This window comes from Protopterus annectens, chromosome 7.part0 (genome assembly GCF_019279795.1).
Source record: "Protopterus annectens isolate FY-2018-M chromosome 7.part0, PAN1.0, whole genome shotgun sequence".
In the NCBI taxonomy this organism is placed as follows: Eukaryota; Metazoa; Chordata; order Ceratodontiformes; family Protopteridae; genus Protopterus; species Protopterus annectens.
In genome coordinates, this window is record NC_056739.1 from 1,942,637,552 (window position 1) to 1,942,660,832 (window position 23,281).

The 23,281-nt window shown below is 38.4% G+C and overlaps 1 protein-coding gene across 1 annotated transcript in view; it reads left to right on the forward strand.

Moving 5' to 3' along the window:
• SLCO3A1 (solute carrier organic anion transporter family member 3A1) overlaps positions 1-23,281 on the forward strand; it is a 1,904,841-nt gene that overhangs the window by 1,814,829 nt on the left and 66,731 nt on the right. The gene's annotated exons all lie outside the window — the stretch shown is intronic.

Below are 23,281 nucleotides of genomic sequence, written 5' to 3' on the forward strand. Positions count from 1 at the left end.
ATAATCCAACAAATCATTTGCACCATGCTGTCTTGTGATGGTTCACTGACTGTAACCTGTTATTGTTATTTATAAATTTCTGAATGCTGATTTAATGTAGATATTTCAGAGGAACTTGTCCTCTGCAGAGAAGGAGTAGATGTGCTGCTGTTTTCTCCTTTGGATTAACAATTGCAAGAAGTACCGTATTTTGAAAAAAAAATCATATGCTTTTGCCTTCTCTGCACTTCGCTAAACATGGAAAACAAAGGAGTAACTATTTGTTACCCGTCTTGGTTGTTTACCGGTTAGTTAAGGAATATGGACATCTCTTTGTGATGAATGCATGCTTCCCGTGAAAGCATTGGGTGAGAGAAAAAAACATAGGTTTGCAGTTCATATCAGAATACTGATTGTTTATATGGATTCAGAAAGGTTAGGTTTAATGTAGATAGACCATGAGTTGAATTTGGATAAAAAATATAAAACCCTTACCATAAGTGAAGGAACTCAAAGACTGAAGTACTGTGGATGTAACTTGCTCCAGAAGTTGGATGAAGTGAGAATATAAATACCAGTTTGTTGAACCCTAGTAATACGGCAAAAAAAAAATAATAATCTTAAAAGGAGATAAAGTATTACTACACAGAGATAAAAGGACACAAGACAAGAGGAAGAAAATGGGGGATACCTATATCAGACAAATGTAAAAGATTTCTTTGGCAGGACTGTGAGAGAGGAAAAAGGCTGAAGACCTGGGTTGCTTAAGATTTATTAGCGCAGTACTGCATAGCCTAGTTCCAGTGGTGCATGGACCCAGGTAAAAGCAGAATAAATCAAAATTATCACTATCTTTAAAAATAAATAACAATTTTACTTAAATTTGCAAATATACCGTATTAATAGTTTTCCTCACCACGGACACTCTTCACTGTAAACTAGAATGTATAAAATGCAGAAAATGCATAGAATCAGCTGTAGCTGCAATATATAGTTTATTTAAATGAAATAATCTCCTTTATACATCCATTATGCACACTTTTACCTTCAAGTCATCAATTTTGATATAGTTAGTGTATACATATATGAATAAATGCAAAATATTTATGACACTAAGCAAATTATCGCACAGATCCAGTAGGCAGCCTTTCTACTTAACTGTTTAAGACGTTTGCTGTGTTTTTCATAGTTAGTCATTAAGCAGAGAGCATGCATAGCTCTTATTTCTACATACATCTGTTTAACTTAATGTTTAAGACATCCTTTTGCATTCAGCATCTATATACCAAAAAAAAATAAATAAATAAAATGAAAGGAAAAAACTTTTAGATGCATATTCACCTGTAAAAATAATGCATTCTTCTCCCCAGAATGTTTAATTTTACTCAAGTGTTGTATGATTCTTACTTTTAGAGCCTTTGGTCTTACCATTTAAAATAACCTACAGCAGTACTTTGTTGAGTAAATCATCCAGCCTCATCTGCACATTATTCTGTTATGCATCTCATACAATATACCAGGGGATATACAAACTTCAGTTTCAGCTGTACAAGACTTCTGTATGGTCCAAACTCCATACCACAACCCTATGCAATGCACAAACAATCCACATGAACCTGATGTACCAGTAATCATGATTTGTTGCTCAGTAAAACACAGCTGAGTAGCAGCATTATGCTGATGAGAGTGAGGAACTCTTAAATCATGAACAAAAACAAAGGGATGCACAAACTCATCCTGTAACTATTACTTTGTAGACACTCGTGGTAGTACAGCCTATACCTGTCCCTACTCCAGGACAGTGGAAACACAACACTGGAACAGATCACTTTATTTGCATATTATGCAAACCACCACTGTTGTGAATTCATGCCAGGGGACATTGAAATAAATATGAATCCTCATTGCCATATCTACGGAGTAATAGCTGCAGATGTTGGAGAAAAAGAAAATGAAAAGGAGGTGTTATTCCGATGTAAGTTAAAGAATTTGGAGCCCTCCCCCGCAAAGCTGCTACCTAGAACTGAGGGTCCAGCAGCTGCACCAGGCTAGTGACATAGTTCACAAACTTGTCAGCTTTAACCTAGTACTTTGGGCTAGTCTAGTAACAATGGACACAATTTACAAATATATATGGTATTTTTAAGCTAGACTTGAGCTAGCTGTTGATTACTATCAGGAACATGGAATGCTGTTAAGTTAGTACTACTAAATGAGGATGTGATTGGTCTGTTTGGACCATAAATTGATGAGCAGAGTATGCTCATGCTTTGTGTTTGACTTTCTTCATCCATAAATTGAAGGTAGAAAAAGAGATAACAGAGGATTAGCTGAGATAGCTGACAAAATTGTATGTAGCAACATAATATAAATAAAGCAACTGCCATCCTTAAATGCTTGTCTCTGGGTTTAAATAAAGTGAGAACTGTTAGGATCTGACTCATTTCCCTTCTATGTAGGTAAGCCCACCCAAACACAGAGTGGAAAGATCATAAACAATGTTCTTTTCACATTGGTGGACGGTGCGCATTCCAACATTCGACTGTTGTAGTATGTGAGCTCTTCATGTACACATCCCTCAGTAACTACTGAGCTGATCCATTCATACATGTATGGGCATTAGTAAGATTCATTTCTATGAATCATCCCAGTGTCCTGATCGTGCATTATGCACATTAAGTGTATTGTCTGCATGCCACTGTGCATGATGTGTATGAATACCCCGACCCATTTGGACTTGGTTAAATGAACTTTAACAACAATGAGCACAATTCCTTTATGGGAATCAGACAACCAATACATTTATCCATATTTGTTCAATCAACATTACCTGCTTTATGCAGGTCAAACATTGATGAGAAAAAATGTCTCTTTCTGTATATTGATCTAGAAACCGACGTACCCTTCTTCAAATTCTTATTCTGAAGTACAACTGATCAATGATTATCCAGCATCTTCATTATTTTGTTAGAGTTTACCAGTCTAACATCTGAATTGTTCTGCGTGCCCTCTTACTTCCTCCTTATATTACAGTACTTTCACCACATTCATTTTTGCCTGTGATTGTTGACATAAACTACAAATTTACTATCAAATCTTCTGTGGGAAAATCTTTTCTCCATTTATTTGAAATTCTTATTCACATTCACCTCATTCAGAACATAGCTAGTTACGTGAATGTATGATTTGATGTTTCTAAACATGAATTTAGAACAGTATCTGTTTGTTTGATGTTCAGAATTCTCACAAAATGGTTTCTGAAAGAAGCTAGTGATGTCAGTCTTATCCAGAGTTTAGTAATGCTCACATCTAAAAATGCAGAAGAATAATTTGGATTTATAAATGTATACATGTATTGAAACCCATATGTGTTATTCCAATTCCTCACAAATGATTTTAAAGAAAAGCTATTTCCTCTCCATGTCTACCAACAGTCACCAAGAAAGTATCACCAAAATCAAGGAAGATTTTGGTAGCACCTTAATGAATACAGACCTCTTCAATATACTCTGTAAAAATGTCTGTACATGTGAGGACAAAGATCCCAAAGCTGTCCCAATTTTAGTAGGTAATCATTACATTTAAAATAAATATATTTTGTCAGAACCTGTCTTACAAGTTCTGCAGTATATTCAGAGAGTGTATTGTTCTGATCTATCCTTTCAATATTTATAGTTTCCAAGACCTCTTTAAGGTGAATACCAGTACAGAGTGACTTTATATAAAGTAAAGGTAGCAATTAGTTTTACACATATTGAATCTTTGTCATAAACCTGTCAGAATGTGGTACATCCTGTAATGGAGATAGCAAAATCTGGACTTATATATATTAAGTTGAAAATAGACATTTATTGGAATATTCCTTTTTTGTGAGTTATGGCAACCTCAGAGTTGGTGTGTGTGTGTGTGTGTGTGTGTGTGTGTGTGTGTGTGTGTGTGTGTGTGTGTGTGTGTGTGTGTGTGTGTGTGTGTGTGTGTGTGTATATATACACACCACATATGTTCTGGTGTATTTCTGTCTGGGGTTTTAAAAATGATGTCTGAATTAGAAGAGAGAGATGATCCTTATTTGGTCTTCTCCTGTATTTTTGATCTTTGGGGAGTATTTCAATACTCAACAATCCAAGTCTTGATATTTCAGTAGGGAGCTGGTAGTACTAACTTTAACCACCTCTGGGCAAGGGCACGGGGCTTCTAAGAAAGTATTGTGTGATGGGTGAGAGGAGTGTGTCACTTGTAATGCACCTTTGGTATATTATAAATGTGCTGACCTTCTGGATTTAACACACTATGCTCTACTTTAAGATTTTTAGAAATGGAAACTCTTTGTATGCTTTCAGGAAAAACAGGGCTATATTCTTTTTAAATTTAGGAGTTGGGGGCTGTGCCTCACAACACCCCTGAGTAGTCCATAATTTAACCATAATATGAAGTCTTTGTTATTGCCATAGCATTTCTGAAAAATATTGTCTGAGTCATGTTTCTAAATCAAGCATGCAGTGGTACAATCAAATAATACTGTTTCTGTAATGCATTCTGCTTCCCTGTCAGAAAAACAAGTTACATATCTCAACTTTGTCAGAAATTCTGATGTCATGCTTGTTACTGCAAGCCTAACGTATATACCCTATATACAAAGTATTGCTTGAGATAAAAATGTTAATATCTGTGATGTAGATTGGCAAGGTATACTAGCATGATATTTCATGATTTTGGAGCCATCTTGTTACAAACACTGAACTGCTACTAGAGTCAAGGATTGTTGGCTAACGACCCAGGGAACTATAGATCAGACTGTAGCGTGCGTGTGTTATGTTTTTAAGGAAGCATGTGAGGCTGTGCATGCATGTATAAATTCCAGACACATGCATTCCCTAGTGCCATTTTGAAGAAGCAGCCAGTGTGTAAGCATGTATGATCACAGCAGTTAGTTTGTATATAAGTTACTTAGTCATAGTCAAATAAGCTTTACAGTTATGTGTTTGTATAGAATAAAACTGCTTAAACAGAACCCATGAAGACTTATTTATTTGTGTAACAACACAAAAGCAACATGGTGTCAGAACCGGGATGGAAAAGAACAAAACATTTGGAGCCATGAGATATAAAGGCGACAGCAAAGGTAAAACCAAGAGAAAACAGTGCAAACATAACCAGAGAGGTAACCTAAGGTAATGAAAAGCAACAGAAATTATTTACTTGATGTAGAGAGGTACAAGATAAGGCATTACAAGGGCATAAACTGCATTACCAGGCAAGCAGAAAGCTCAAAACATTTAACTAAAGAAAATGTTTTAGATAAAAGTGCTTGATGAAGCAAATGTGTTAAAGTTCAAAACAAGCATGTTAAAGTAGAAAATGAACATAGTAGAAAAAAGAAAATGTGTGGGAAGCAATGTGCAGAGTAGGTTTTAAATCCCAAGTAGTTCACATAAAGTTCCAAATACAACACGAATCAGGTTGAGATGTCTCCTCAATGTAAAGAGCCTATGCAGGCAATTGCTGACACCCAAAACCAGCGGGTGTGTTCCACTTCCTAGTAGTTCAGCCACAAACTCTTGTTAGTGCAACTCCACAAAACTATAGCTTGTCATGCACAATCAGGTAAATACAAGCGTTAAGCGGAGGTTATAAATATTTATTGAATAAAAACGGCAAGCGCTTTCAACTTGTGGTCTTCTTCAGGCCAATAACAACTAAAGTGCTTGGTGCAAACATTTAAATATACAAACATTAAAAATGCAATGATGTCACATCCTCAATTAGTTGAAGTGCATGCATTGTTTAAAAATTAAAGGGACAGGAAGTGCTGCCCTAATTTCAAGCATAGCTTGTTGTAAGCAGCTTCTAAAATCATGAATAAAACATAAAAATATATATAGACAGCATAAAAATATATGGCATATATATATATATATATATATATATATATATATATAGTCAGCCATACTGTATTGCTAAACAATCAATCTTATAAACATGCTTTATACATAAAAAATGATATTTCTATTCTTTTAACAGAGCTATAAAAATGTGCATCCACACGTGTCATGTGTGGAATGCATGCATCCAAATGTCCATGTCATGTACTAAAGGAGGTGGAACAGAGAGATGGAACTGGGATGTTGTATGTGTGCATTTGTAAAAAATATGTATAAGCGGATACGCATAAAGTATGTATGTGTATGTCTATATGTGTAAATATAAATAATAAATATACACATATAAAGACAGTTGTATACAAGGGATGCCCAAGATCCATAAAGATGGGAGAGACCCCCCAATGAGACCAATTGTGGCCGGGCGAGGGTGGGTAACGGAACCCATATCGCTCTATCTAGAATACTTATTGAGACCAATCGTTAATAAGTATGAACATATATTGAGAGACACAAAACAGTTCCTACTGATGTTATATGACAAGACACATACAGTTAAGGAAGGTGAGAGGGATATACTAGTCACCCTAGATGTACAGTCTTTATTTACTGTCATTCCGAATTTGGATGGCATTACCTGTATTAGTCAATGCTTAGAGAAAGAAGGTACATTCTCTATGAGCAAGATTGAAGTTATCTGTGAACTCATGGAGTTAGTACTTATGAACAATGTGTTTATATTTGACAATCAGTTATACGTTCAAAAGGATGGCGTAGCTATGGGCACTTCTTGTGCCAATAGCTACGCCAACCTTGTCATGGCATGCTGGGAGTTTAACTCTCTATTTGAGAACACTGCATATCAGAATTATGTGTCATTTTACACCCGTTTCGTTGATGACCTTTTTATTATTTGGAAAGGAGACGAACAACAACTTTTAGAATTTCACAGAGATATAAACACCCACACGGACTATCTGAAGTTTACAATGGATAACTCAACAGAGTTGATATCATTCCTGGATGTTTATATTCAGAGATTGCCAAGTGGCCTCTTGAACACAGGTGTGCATAGGAAAAGCTGCTATCGTAATCATCTATTACATCGTAGTAGCATGCATCCAGCACATGTTTTTAACAACATTGTCAGAGGGCAAGCTATGAGGATATCTAGATTACACTCTGATAATGTAAGCTTTGATAATAGAATGTCTGAATTGAGGAATATGTTTTTGGATAGAAGCTACTCACCTGATGAAATAGATGCCAACATGAAAGATATAAATGAGCTGAGGAAAGGTGGAGCGTTTCCATACTTTGCTAATAGAAATGATGGATGCAAAGAATTGGACACAATACATGATAGCAGTGATAGACTTAGGATACCAATATTTTACACACAGGATGTTAGATATGTGAAGGACATTTACAGGAAGCACTGGGACATTCTTCTCACTGATTTAGATATATCAGGAGTGATTGACCACTCTCCTAGGTTCACATATAAGAACAAACATAACCTATATAGGATGTTATGTGGATCGAACATAATATGTGAAACTGTGAGCTGTGTGAAAAGCAGCATGACCAGGAAATGTAGTAGATGCAATTATTGTAATTTCATCAAAGAAACAGATAGCTTTATACATCCAAACACAGGACAGGAATTTGTTTTTACAGCTGCGGCCTCTTGTGATACTACACATGTAGTTTATTTAGCGACCTGCACACAGTGCTGTGCGTTTTATATAGGTAAAACTGACCGCAAATTGAAAGAGAGCATTAGAGAACACATATACAAGATCAGAGTGGCCTCACCATGCAGTGCATTGTCAAAACATGTAATTAATACTTCTAAACAACACACATTTAAGTTTCAAGTGATACAGGTGAATGAACCCACATTGAGGAGAGGTGGCATCCAGAATTTAACTGAAGCAAAGGAGACCAAATGGATTATCAGACTTAGAGCTGATTGTCACCCTGGCCTCAATGACAGGGTATCCATCAAACCCATGCTGAAATCTAGGTCACTACGCCATTGAGCATTATATATCTCATACTTATCTACTTTCTATTTGTTTCATTCACTTTTTTCTTAACTTCTCCCCCCCCATCCTTCACATTCATTCCCTTTCCACACTTCCTTTAATCTTGTCACTTCTCCCCCCCCCCACATACACACACCCCCCCTCCTTTCCCCTTTTGCATAGCATTCATTTAGGGCATTGATATTATATCACATAGTCTTATTGTCAACTGTCTTTATATGTGTATATTTATTATTTATATTTACACATATAGACATACACATACATACTTTATGCGTATCCGCTTATACATATTTTTTACAAATGCACACATACAACATCCCAGTTCCATCTCTCTGTTCCACCTCCTTTAGTACATGACATGGACATTTGGATGTATGCATTCCACACATGACACGTGTGGATGCACATTTTTTTAGCTCTGTTAAAAGAATAGAAATATCATTTTTTTATGTATAAAGCATGTTTATAAGATTGATTGTTTAGCAATACAGTATGGCTGACTATATATATATATATATATATATATATATATATATATGCCATATATTTTTATGCTCTCTATATATATTTTTATGTTTTATTCATGATTTTAGAAGCTGCTTACAACAAGCTATGCTTGAAATTAGGCAGCACTTCCTGTCCCTTTAATTTTTAAACAATGCATGCACTTCAACTAATTGAGGATGTGACATCATTGCATTTTTAATGTTTGTATATTTAAATGTTTGCACCAAGCACTTTAGTTGTTATTGGCCTGAAGAAGACCACAAGTTGAAAGCGCTTGCCGTTTTTATTCAATAAATATTTATAACCTCCGCTTAACGCTTGTATTTACCTGATTGTGCATGACAAGCTATAGTTTTGTGGAGTTGCACTAACAAGAGTTTGTGGCTGAACTACTAGGAAGAGGAACACATCCGCTGGTTTTGGGTGTCAGCAATTGCCTGCATAGGCTCTTTACATTGAGGAGACATCTCAACCTGATTCGTGTTGTATTTGGAACTTTATGTGAACTACTTGGGATTTAAAACCTACTCTGCACATTGCTTCCCACACATTTTCTTTTTTCTACTTAGCAACAGTACATTTTGTGGGAAGTGGAATAACACGTGAGCATTTTTTTGGATTTTATTTTTAGAAAATGAACATGTTAAAGTATAAAACAAGCATGTTTAAGGCAGAAAGAGTGTGTTTAAGACATAACTTGGCATGTTTAGAGTGTAAAGAGCACAAAAGAAAGTATGCTGGGAATAGAAAAGGAAAAGGGTATAAACGAACATAAAGAATAACAATAAGGAAAGTAAAGGGGCACTGTAGATAAAAATAAAGCAAGGTGACTGCTATGTTGGACAAAGTGCTGTGTTTGTGCATAACTACGACTTTGGTATAAAAAAAGGTAATTAAAGTCAATCTAAGTATCTCAGAGTGTGTAAAAGTGCTTACAGTGCATGCTTATTACTGTGCATGTATTTCAGAGAGCTTACTGTGTGTAAAGTTTAACTATTTTGTGTAATACAATTGAAGCATGTTTGTTTGAAGAAATGTTCTTGTACTGAGTGTGGCTATTTGCAAGGTGCGCCATTGCAGAGTGCTTTTTGTACTGTAAAGAATTGCCTGGCAGGGTGCCACCATTTTGGGAACATTTCAGTGTATTGCATCAAGTAATTTACAAAGCGCTCATACTTCAAAAGACATTAAATTTGGGCAACCAAAGTCTGCTTATTCGCATTGTGCAATTGCTTAACAAGTTTCTTGTATTAAAGAAAGGTGTTTCTTACAAGAGTATTACAGTGCTCATGAATTGCTTGGTTGCATTGCAAAGTTCTTGAATATTACTTAAAGCAATGACTTTAATAAGTGATAATGCAATTCCATGCCTGCCTTTATCGATAAATTTCCAAGCAACTACTTTTGCATTTTTACCTTTACCAATTCCGAAAACTGATGATTTTAGCATTTCTGCCTTTACTTATTGAAAATTTAATAAAAGTATCTCATGGTCTGAGAAAGTATTCCATTAAGCTCCATAAAGCAGTAAATAAGTCGAACAGCTATTTCATTGAGTTTTGTAAGGCATCGAGAAAGCTAAAAAGCTATTTCACAAAGTACAATAAAGCATTGATAAACTTAAAAGCTATTTCATAAAGCACAGTGAAGCATTAAGAAATATAAAAAGGTATTTTGCAAAGTGTAATAAAGCATCGAGAAGCCTGAGAGGTTTATTTCCCAAAGTCCAGGTAACTGAGAGCACTACATGGTTATTCATTCACACAATACTGATAAGCACAAAGAAAGAAAGTGCAGATATAAAGCAGAAGAGCATTAACCAAGTTGAGGGTTCATGACAATTACTTATGCATTTATATGTGTGTGTATATTTGTACATATTTCCAAGGTCCTTCGCTGATATGTGTTAATATGGCAGATGGATTTCAAAAACCACAACCACTTGTGTTTGACCAGAATATTGCAGAGAATTGGAGAATATATGAACAGGAGTACAATATTTTTATACAAGCAGTTTATGCAGACAGAGATGCACACACAAGGGCATTTATTTTGCTAATAGCAAGATCTGATGCTATAGAAAGGGAGCGATCATTTGTATATGCACCAGCAGTGTATGAAGGTGAAGCTGCAGACCGCCATATTGTTGTGCAAGTTGAATTCAGAGAAGACCCAGAGTGTTTAAAGCATAAGTTCAGAGCAATATGCAACACCCAGCCAAACATTACATTAGGGAGGCATTTGTTCTACAAGAGAAATCAGAAACCAGGGGAAACATTTGCAGCTTATATAACTAACTTGAGGAACAAGGCCAAACCGTGTTGGTTTGGTGACTTGAAATGTGAGCTGATAAAGGATAGACTGGTATGTGGTATTCATAGTGCTGCAGCGAGGAAGATTTTACTTTGTGACAGTGATTTGACATTAACCAAAACAATAGAGATTTGTCACATCCATGAGGTGACAGAAAGGCACACGAACATGCTTACAAGTAGCAACAGTATGGTTTCAGTAAGCTCCAGAGCAAACGTAGACAGTATGCAACACGTGGTAAGCAGAAACCGGCCTAATCAAAGAGCAAGCATAAGAATTCCAAAGAAGGTGCCAAGTCTTCCAGAAAGTTCTAGGAGAAGTGCAAGATCCACCACCATCTCAGTGCCACACAAGCGTGAGTCAGCAAAACCTAAGTCTAGCTTTATTGTTAACTGTCAAAATTATACTGCAGATCATGAGTCTAAATGAGAAATGTTTAGCATATGGTCAGCAGTGCCATAAGTGTAAGAAATGGAACCACTTTCAAAACTTTTGCAAGTCAAGTAAGCCTCACTCAGCTTTCTGTGTAGATGGTATATCGCTGCTGGGAAAAAGATTTGATGCAGTAAACTTATTAACAAAGAGTGAAGTGGTTTGCACAGTTTGGATCAATGAGAAATCCACAGAGCTCAAAGCAGACATTGGATCAAAGTGCAATGTTATATCAGCAGATACATTTGCAAAAGTGAGAACCAACGAACAACTCAATGTAATCAGCAGTGCAAGACTTGTTGCGTATGGAGGTGAAGAAATTCAAACCAAAGGTTCATTAATACTTCCATGTTATTCGGCTGAGAACTGTTACAACATATTATATTATTCTATGTAGTCAGATGACCAGTGCAATCTTTACTAAGTCTGAAATGCAGTTTGAGAATGAATCTGCTTTCTTTTGCTAAAGAAGTTCATCATGTGAGTGCAGTTCTAAATTCAAGTTTTGCAGAAACCATTTTCTCAGAGTGTGCTGATGTTTTTGATGACAAATTGGGCAAGCTTCCAGTTGTGTATTCTATGAAATTAGACCTTGAAGTCACTCCAGTGGTCAGACCAGCAAGTAGAGTTCCAACAGCTATGCAAGATAAAGTCTAAGCTCAGTTGGATAAGATGGTGCAGCAAGGTATGATTTGTCCAGTCAAAGAACCACCTGAATGGGTGTCGTCCATGGTAGCCGCTCACAAGAAAGGCTCAGATGAAATCAGAATGATCCTAGAGATTTGAAGAAAGCATTAAAGAGGCCATATCATCCAATGCATACAGTTGAGGAAGTTGCAGCTATAATACCAAATGCCTCTGCATTTTCTGTTTTGGATACAAGGAGTTCATTTTGGCAACTGTTTGATCTAAGTCCTCATTTCTAACTACTTTTAGTACCCTGTTTGGCAGATACAGATTTTTAAGGATGCCATTTGGAATGAATTCTGCAAGTTAAGTATCTCAGCCTGCAGTGGAACAAATTTTTCCAGGTTATCTTTGTGCCATAATAGTAGACAATCTACTATTTGGAGGCAATGAAAAAGCAGAGCATGACAGAAACCCCAAGAAAGTTCTAGACAGAGCATGTGAAGTAAATATGAATCTCAGTCTTCTGAAGTGCAAATTCAGACTTCCAGAAGTAACCTATGTAAGACATCTGTTTACAAGTACAGGCTTAAAACCTGACCCAACTGAGCAAACAGCTATTTTAGAGATGTCAGCACCAGATAATGTGCAGAGTTTACAGCGTTTTCTGGGCATGGTCAACTGTTTGGGTAAGTTTATACCAGATTTCAGTGAGTTGATAGCACCGTTAAGAGAGCTAACATGAACAAATGTTGTATGGTCATGGTTACATCATCAGAATGCATTTGATGACCTTAAGCAGAAAATTGCAACCGCCCTATGTTAAGATACTGTGATGTGAATTAACCAGTTGTTATTCCCCAAAAAGGTAGACCAGTAGCCTATGCATCTAGCACAGTTACACAAACAGAGATGCTCACATTGAGAAAGAACTTCTAGCAATAGTTTATGCATGTTCCAAGTTTCACAATTATGTTTATTGTCGAGCTATTCAAACTGAAACTGATCATCAGCCTCTAGTTGATTCTAAAGAAACCTTGCATTCTGCTCCATTGAGATTACAAAGAATGATGCTCAAATGAAAAAATACAATTTCAAAATGGTCTACACTAAAGATCTGGCTGATACTTTATCCTGATCACCTAGAAGTACAACAGAACTGCTTGATGCTGAGAATTTGACTTGATGTAATGTCAACCACTAGACTTGATGAGTTGAGAGATCACACTATGACTGATCCAATTTCACAAAAGCTCAATCACTACATCAGTGTTGGATGACCATCAAAACAATCTAGTGCATCACCTGAGGTGCAACCATATTATCCCTACAGAGATGAATTGTTGATGGAAGATGGTATTATTTTCAAAGGTCTTAAAATTGTTATTCCTTCTTCATTATAGCATGAATATATTCAGATTTTGCATCGTGGCCACACAGGTTTATTATCCACTAAGAGAAGGGCAAGAGCACTAGTATTTTGGCCTTCATTATCAAAATACATTGATGGTGTTATTTCTTCTTGTTTGATATTTAATAGTACCAGAGCACATTTGCAAAATGAACCACTTCAGCAAAATCCAATACCTGAACTACCTTGGTCTACTGTTGCAACTGATATCTTTGAATGGAATAATCAACACTATTTGGTTTTAGTAGACTCTTACTCAAACTGGTTTGAGATTGATCTGCTACCAAATTTAACCTCAACAGCTGTTATCACTAAACTTAAACATCGTTTTTCATTTCATGGTAGTCCTCACAAACTTTATTCTGACAATTTACTATCCAGTTGTTTCAGAATTTTGTGAGAGATTGGGACTTTGTACATGTCCCTAGTAGTCCTGAATATCCTCAATCCAGTGGTCTAGCTGAACATGCAGGACAGAGTAGAAAGCAATTACTTGAAAGGTCAAAGCATGACAATACCAGTGTATTCTTGAATCTACTTAATCTCATTAACATACCTCGTGACAATATTCTTGGCTCACCTGCTCAAAGACTACTTTCCAGACAAACTAGAAATATGCTACCTATTTCATCAAACTTGTTGAAGCCTAACTCTAAGAACAATAAAACCATCAAGATTCAGTTGTTGAAGAAGCATAATATCCAGAAATCTAGTTATGATACATTGAGCAGATTACTTCATTCATTGAGGGAAGGAGAGATAGTACAAATCCAAACAGCGAAAGGTTCTGACCGAATAGGACAGTTAACAGGCATCTGTGCCAACCTGAGATCTTATTGGGTAAGCTGTGAGGATGTAGAGTATAGGAGGAACTGCAGACATCTTCTACCTGTACCAGAATCATCACAATTGCAATTACAACATTGTAGCTGTGATGCAGATTCTAAACCAAAGACTGAGTCAGACATTTTTTCCAAACCAGTATGTGTTCAAAAGTCTCATTCTGTTCCAGAGAGTAATTTGACCATTTCACAGGTCAACCATTTTGCAGAGACTGTTCCAGTTGCTAAAACTTCTTCTTAATTTTATGCCACACAATATGGACAAGTTTCTAAGCCTAGTGGGAAATACACAGCAACATGGACTTGATTGTATATAGATGTGTATTTAGTATGGTATAAGGCATGTCTCTACATTATTTGTGATTTCTGCATGCTAAATATCTCATGACAAATTGCAGGATCTATTTCTCAAAGAGGGAGAAAGTGGATCAGAGTGTAGCCTGTGTGTGCTATGTCTTTAAGAAGCATGCGAGGCTGTGTGTGCACTTATAAATTTGAATCACATGCAATCCCTAGTGCCATTTTGAAGAAGCAGCCAGTTTGTAAGCATGTATGATCACAGCAGTTAGTTTATATATAAGTTACTTAGTCATAGTCAACCAGCGGTGGTGGTGCTGTGGTAGCATTGTCGCCTCACAGTAAGACGCTGTCCGGTTCAATTCTCAGCTAGAGCATCTTCTGTGTGGAGACATGCGTGAATGAGCGTACCTTCGCTGAAGGCTGTACATCAGAGCTGGTAACTCGGTACGTAAAAATCAACTACCAATCATTAGCGGACCGGAGTTCCGCTGTGGCGACCCCTAACCAGGAAAAGCTGAAAGACACAGACAGACAGACTTAGTCATAGTCAAATAAACTTTACAGTAATATGTTTGTATAGAATAAATCTGCTTAAACAGAACCCATGAAGACTTGTTTATTTGTGTACCAACACGAAAGTGACAGGGACCTTTCTAATCCTGTCCAAGTTTTCCCAAAAGAATAATGATGTCCTGCATCCAAACATAAGAAACATGAGTGCCATTTCCCATCCACTAGTCTAGGTTGTGCTTAAACTGGGTAATAGACAAATTCAGATTCAGATGGATGGAAAGCCTGTTCCATAGGAGGGGCAGTCTCTGGGAAACATATCACTTTATACAGCATGTTCTGTTTAAGTCACAGACAAAATTCAGGTTCTTATACCTTTTATTTCTGGTATGCTTTGACTTAGGAATATGTAGGAGATTCATAAGTGTGGGTTTTATGGATGCCTTGTAAGCCAGGCATAGATCACCCCTCAGCAATCTATAGGAGACTGAGTAAAGGGAAAGGGCTTTAAGGTACTCTGCATAAGGCAGGTTTGTTACACCTTGTATTCTTTTTGTAAGGAACTTCTGAGATTGTTGTAGTTGCTGCATATGCCTGGTCAGGTATGTACTAAAGGGAGCATTGTACTCTATGACTGGTCTGATAAGGCCAGAGTACAGTGGGATAATGACCTATTGGATCTAGATGCCATGCCCTTACTTATAAGTTATGCAGTATAAAAGGATTTTCTCACCACTCTGGCCACATGGTGGTCAAAGTTAAGGGTGCTGTCTATGTGCATACCCAGATCCCTGACTACTGGGTCAACTTTTAGGGGTGTATTATCAACATGGTAAAAAATCCAAGATGACTGACTTCCCAAAGGGCACAATCATGCATTTCTTAGCATTGAGTTTAAGACCATGGCTTTGGCATCATTTGTTAGTCAGAGATACACCTTCTTGAGGAATGCTAGTGTCTGCAGATGAGTTAATGATAACCCCTAGCTTGCAATCATCTGCAGACTTAGTCAGCCATAACCTTCAGCATTTGCTTCCATTTCAAAGAAATAGATGCCAAAAGGAGCAGTTCCAGTACTGAGCCCTCAGAGACTCTGCTAGTGACTGGCCTCTTAGTGGAGGTGACCTTACCTATTTTGACCTTCTGGGTCATATGAGTGAGCCAGTTGGCTATCCAGCTGGTGATAAAAGGGTTCATATCTACGTAAATTAGTGAACTTGTCTATAATGCCTGAGTGGAGTATTACATCAAACGCCTTCTCCAGGTTGAGGTAAGCTGTGTGCACAGTTTTATCTTCACCCAATGCTTTGGTATTCTCTAAAAAAAAGTCCAATAGATTTAATAGGCATGACTTTCCTTTAACAAAGCCAAACTGTGATGTGTCCAGTGTTTGCAGGTTACCTATGTCTCCATTTATCATATCCATGAGGATTCTTTCCATAGTCTTACATATGAGGCTGATAATACATATGGGCCTGTAGTTACCTGGATCAGGGGTTGGACCTCCTGTGTAGAGAGGAATGACTGTAACCATCATCCATTCCTTGGGTACAAAACCTGACTGTAGGCTCCAGCTGAAAAGTAGCTCAAGTGGACTAGAAAGGTCATGTTCCATGCTATTTATTAAACATCCCGGATGTTATCGTGGTCTATCATTGCAGTGTTTTTAGCTTTGGGAAAATGCATTGGTGATCTGTTTCCTAGTAATGGCTGAGGGTATTGTCTTATGCGGTATTTCCTTGGGACTATTGGGGGGAACGGGGGAGAAGTTTGAGAAGAACCTGCCAGCCAAAATGTTGGCATTGGCTTCTGGTTCAGTGTGAGTGATGCCATTTGCAATAAGTTCGGCACATTGTTGTGTATTTCCTCCTGATGTTAGTAGAAAGCTTTGTGGTTTTCATTTGCCTGAGAAGCAATTTTTTCTTCAAATTTAGCATTGGAGGTATTAATTACCCCTCCTAGCAGCCTGTTTAGATTGGTCAGGGGACTTTTAGTATGCATGAGTTTGTTCCTCCTATGCTTGGCCAAGATTTTTTTTTTTATTTTGTTCTATAACTGATTCATATTGAGATTTCCCCTGAGCAGCTTGTCTTTTGAGTTTGTCTTGTTCATAATATGAGTGGGCATCGCTCATTCTATACAGCTATCAATATGGCTCTACAGAGATTTTGTAAATAGCTCAGAACATGGTATGTTGTTTACTGGGTTTGGGGGTGATTGGAATTTAGACAAGTTGTCACTTAGTAGAAAGAGGTTTGCCTTGGAATAGCTCCTAAATTTTTTTGGTTTTGTTAGATCTCTGGATTTAATTCTCATTTTAAGTAATACCATCTTGTGGTCAGATCTGATGAGCAAAGACATTATAGTTGGTGAGAAACATCATTCCTCTATGTTCGTGAGTACAATGTCAAGGATGTTTGTTCCCCATGGTAGAATTGACCATTTTCTGGATGTTGGTGTGACATCCCTCCTCTGGGACAGTAATCAAGGAACCTCAATCCTCATCACTGACACTGGTGAGGGATGTTTACTTGGAACAAAATTAGACATACATATTTCCAGATGCTGCTCTCTGCACCAAACATGATTTCCCTTACAAGCACACAGGAAACACAATCAGTCTTGGGTCTGGGTTTCCTGTTGCTCATATCAGGGCCCATATAAGACTCCCCCACTGACACAGCTGTAGAGTTGAGTCCTCAGTCAAGTGTTCTAAGCCATGTCCTCCTCTGTGAAACCAGTGCTCTGTGTCCCTGCTCCAAGTAACTGACACACACACACACACTCTTTGAGATTTGATTTTCACACACACACACACACACACACACACACACACACACACGCACACACACGCACACACACACACACACACACACACACACACACACACACACACACACACACACACACACCACTGGGAAAGGCTGGCACAGATTTACCAGTCATGCTCCCTCTGCCCAGAGTATAAGGTAGATATTGCCACCAGAACACTCCAAAGCTAGCTATTCTAAGGCTTTTACAAGGGTACCCAATTGTACTGAGTAAAATTAATACTAATACAAGTGGTAGTGTTTGACCAATGCAGCAAGGCTTTCAGGGGTGGCCACAGTGTCACCAAATAAATGTAAGTACTTTCAAATGTTAAAATATTCTCTAAAAGACCAGCCACAATAAAACAGTTTAAATATATTTAGTAATAAACAATAAAAGAACATGAAAATACTAAATATCTATTTACAATAAACACCAGAGTTTCAGACACAGCAGTTATTAAAAATAACACAGAGGGATAGATTCACACAGATACAGAAAACAGTACTTAAATAATCTCACTATATTTGCCTGATGGATCTAAAGAATTACTATTCCATAGATACTTACTAAAGCAAGGGAAGATGAAGTGGTTGAGTGATCCTTCTTTGTCAGATTTCAAAATCAGACTCCCCTGAGACATCTGTCTCATCTAGTATTAAAACATCATTTCAGTGCTGGATTACAGAATGACATCACATCTGGTCATCTGACAGTGGTTCCCACACTACCCCCTTTACTAGAAACTGAACCATAGTCTAGCATGTATGTGCTACCATGCACACATAGAGCTTTGCTAAGATGTGTTATAGCATCTAGAAGCTATAAAACAATTTCAAAACTTCCACCTTTCCAGGGTAGCAATTAGTTCATCCCTAAGGACAATACATTACAATTCCTAGTCCTGATTTTCACAGACATTTTGTGTCTGGCTGCAATCAAAACTTTAAGATACAATCTTTATGGCCTAAACCAAAACAATATATTCATTTTAACAGTTACAATACTTTCTGACAAAGAGGTGTATTTCTTTTCTGCCCAGCAGGACCCACTGTTGGTACATTTTTAACACAAGCAGCTTTACAAGTACATTTTCTACACAAGCACCTGTACAAATAAGTTTGATAAACAAATGACATATAATTCTTTACAAACATCCAGTTAACTATGCTGGCATATGTTACACATCCACTGCCCTACTTCTCCTGGCATAGCTGGCAATACTTTACCTCATCACAGCTGGCAGTAAAGTTTAGGGATCACTGGGCTTGTGCAGTAGAAGTGATTTAGGATTCCCATTTTCTAGAGGGGTAGCTGAGATCCCCCATAAATATCATATTGGGTTGAATGGTGAGGGACTCTAGTACATTGAGATAGGCATTATGGGTTCCCTGGTACATAGAGGGGGACCTATAGGATGCAAGGGTATGGTATGAGATCCTGTGTATGGTGAGTATTGTGCATTGCATGAGTTTCAGTAAGTCATACACTTTAATGAGTCTGGTTGTGAGGTTGGTTTTAATATAGACTGAGAATCCTCTGTCTTTAGTTGCCTCCTGTGGAGTAGCTGGTCTGAAGGTGTGAAATTTATTATAACCTCGCATTGCCGGAGTAATCTCTGTGACTTTAGACTATGTCTCCTTTACTACACAGATATCTATACTCTCCAGGGAGAGGAAGGCTTGCAGGGAGTTGAGTTTCTTTTTAAGACTTCTAGCATTGAGCTACCTTCAGATATTCCTTCATAGGTTCAGTTACGTTGGGAGGTTTTCAGTTTGGCATTGCTTAAAAAAGGGACTGTGGGGGTGAAAAAGCTCTTTGCCAGTATGCAAAAGCCTAGAGGGGAAAAGTGCACACCATCCCTGGCAAAGCAGTATTGTCTGTTATCCATGTCCTGCCAGGCCATATAATATTGTACCTCCTTGGACTGACACTAGAAGCTAAGACAATTCTTAAAATAAATCATTTTCTGTTGGCGACATGGCATCATCCTTGGAGAAGGTAGTATGCTGCTCAGTGCTAGGCTCATACCTGCCTGAGACATATAATCAGTGAGCTTGGTCGAGTCTTGTTTCATATAGTTAAAGGGCGTATGCCTTAGGACATTTACACCTGCATGGACTATGACAGAATCATACTGGTACCTGTGACTCAGTGACCTTAGTACCTGTATGACTTGAGACATCCTAGCCCCAGAAAGGCAGCTAAAAGTGACTTTCTCCTTATGCACATTGATGAGGGAGACATCAGTGTGCCTCACTATCGAATCTTCAATGGCCATGAAATTGGCTGTGTGCTGATTTGCCTTAAAGGATAACTCCACCTTAGAATTCAAAAAAGATATTTTCTTTCATTGTACCTTTGTTTTTTAGCTATTTTAATGCCTCAAAATCACTCCAAGTGCTTATTTTACAATTTTAACATGTTTCTCTCAAAATAGTGGATGATGGGGCCTGCTTAGGTAATGTGATCTTGTTTTCTTGCTTTCATTCCTTCTTCCCAGAATGCATTTCAAGTCCTCTTTATATGACTCATCTTAAACATAAGGAAGTGGTGCTGTTTTCTCATGCCATTAAGACAGAATGGCAGGACTGTGAAGCACTGTCATCTAAACACACATGGTGTAACAGAGCTGCTTCTCTGTTTACCTGACTAAAAGTCTTCGTCTTTTCCCGGTTAGGAGTTGCCACAGCAGATCACCGGTCCGCTAATGATTGGCAATGGATTTTTACGGTGTTGAGTTGTGAGCCTGGCACCCAACCTTCAAAGAAGGAACACCCACACACACACTCACCTACCTGCATGTCTTCAACGTTCATTCAACCATGGGGAGGACATGCACACTCCACACAGAAGGCACTCCAGCTGAGAATTGAACCGGAGAACCTCTTGCTGTGAGGTGACAATGCTAACTGCTGCACCATCATGACCATTCTGTGTTTACCTGACTGAGCCTCATTTATGTGTCTGTCAGAGCCTGTTCTGTGCTATAAGTAGCTGTTAACTACTTGCACCTAAAGAAACATTTTTTTTATAAGAGAAGTCTTTTATAGTCTTAAAAGATTTCACAAACCATCACCCTCACTGCAGTAAATGATGTTTGCTGTACATTTACAAGTGACAAGTAGTAGAACTTTAAACTTAGTCTGTCTGCTACTTCCCAGTGCCTTCAGTGGGAAGTTTTTCTCTCTCATGAATGATGCAGACTGAAAATGTGCTTTACTAGTTCCTCAATTATTTCTGTCATGTTCATCCTCCTTTTTTCTGTTTCATATTTATTTATATTTTGGTAACCAGGAAAGTGAACTGGTCCCAGGACCCTTTTCAGCCACAACTTAGGCTACATTGTCAAAGATAAGAAACCCTCCACACCCTTAGGGAACACTTCCAATGGGAATCAGTGGATTCCCCTCAATCCAAGAAAAGACTAAGAGAGTTTCTGGACCTACCCCATCACAGGCCTCTGGCCATCCCACCCATCTTGGAGGTGGTAGACATAGTTTACCAAGAATCCAGCCTTACCCCTGACACCCTTCCACTTGCCCCCAGAAAACCTGACATGTTCTGCAGGGTACCTGACTCACATAAATGCCTCTACAGAAATCCTATAGCAGATCCAGAGGGAATTGCTCAGGGATATAAGGGAGTTAAGGCTACCTCTGCAAAGAATCCTACTCCCTCAGACAAAGAATCCAGGGCCCTGTACAGATGGGGTAAAAAGTATATACCTCTGCAACTTTAACTATAAGGGTTCTCAACTGTCAGCTCCATATGTTAAAATATCAACAGCACACCTTGGAACTTTTGAAACAGAAAATTTCTGCTTTACCAGATTTTGCCAACAAAAAAGACATAGCAGAATTACTGCACTCTTCATCTCAGGTGGCAAAGCACTCCTTGCACTGTGAATTTGATGTCCTAGAAGCTTCTACCAGGGCAGCTGTGACAGGATCTGTTATCAGAAGACATGCATGGCTGAAGGAACAACCTCTCCCTGATCATGTCAAAGCTGAAATCATGGATGCAACTCTTGACAAAGACCACTTTTTCAGACAAAAAACTGAAGAGGTACTTAAAAAGATGGAAGACAAAGCAAAATTGATGCAGACTGTTAAGGATTTTCTTCAAGAACAACCTCCTAGGTTCAGCAGAAATTTTCTGTCTAAACACTGGTCCTTTCCTGCACCAAACAGGCAGGCACAAGGCAAAACCCATAGGGACAGACCCACCAGGACTCAAACTCAGGGCCAGCAAAGAACTAAACAGTGGCCCCACTCAAACACCAGATCAGGGAGTTCAAAAGCAACCCTGTATGGAAAAAACTCTCAATGACTACCTTTCCCATCTTTGCCTGCCTCCACCACAACAAAAGCTAGGAAGAAGGCTATCTGTATGCAGAGAAAATTGAAACTATATAACAAAAGATCAGTGGGTCTTAAAAAAATCATTGCTCAGAGGTACAAATTCAATTCCCAAGAACTACTTCCTTCAAGAGGGTACCCAGACCTACTCCCAAACCAGGGGGCAGAAGCACTAAAACAAGTGCAAAACCTAATATCCCTAGGGACAATAGAGCCTGTACCTCCAGAACAAGTTGCAAAATGACTATATTCCAGACTATTCCTTGTTCCCAGGAAAGATGGGACTTGGTGTTCCATCCTGGACCTATCCTTTCACAATACCTTCCTGGTAATCCCAAAATTCAAAATGCATACCTTACAAATGCTTCTACCAATGTTGCCAAACAAAGCTTGGATGGTCACCTTAGACCTAAAGGATGCTTACCTGCACATCCCAATAAGGGAATCATGCAGAAAATTCCTGCACATCAGAGCAGGATCACTACACTATCAATTATCTGCTTTGCCCTTTGGCTTTTCCACTGCTCCTAGGGTATTCACCAAATGTCTAGCTCTGGCCATTTCCTTTTGCAGGCAAAACAATGTACAGATTTATCCTTACCTGGACGACAGTCTCATCCAGGCAGACTGCAAGGAACTGCTCCTGCAGCACCTCTCATTTGTAAAAATCCTACTCACCTCTCTGGGGTTCACTATGAATGAAAGGAAATCAAAACAGACACCTTCCAGGAAAATCATATTTCTGGGAGCCTTACTGGACACAGAACAACAAATGGCCTTTCTGTCCCCAGAAAAGCAAAGTTTCCTACCAAAATGCTTTACTACTCTGGCCTCCCAAACCCAGCTTTCTGCCAGGAAGTTCCTACAAGCTCTAGTGTACATGGCCTCATGCATCCTCCTGGTACCTCTGGCCAGACTGCACATGAGGAAAATTCAGAGGTACCTAAAGAACCTATGGTGTCAACACTCAAAACCTTTGGACACCTCCCTGCCTGTGATCCCTTGCATAAGATCCGAGTTCCTCTGGTGGACCCAAGCCTGTGCTCTGAAAAAGGGACTTCCATTCACCCTCCATCCGTCAGACCAGACCATAACTACAGATGCTTTGGACATAGCCTGGGGTGCCCACCTAGAAGGCAGATGCACCCAAGGTCTCTGGGATGCACAAATACTATCCCTGCACATCAACCAAAAGGAAATTATAGCAGTACAAAATGCTCTGGCATCTTTTAAACCCTACCTCATCCAGAGGTTC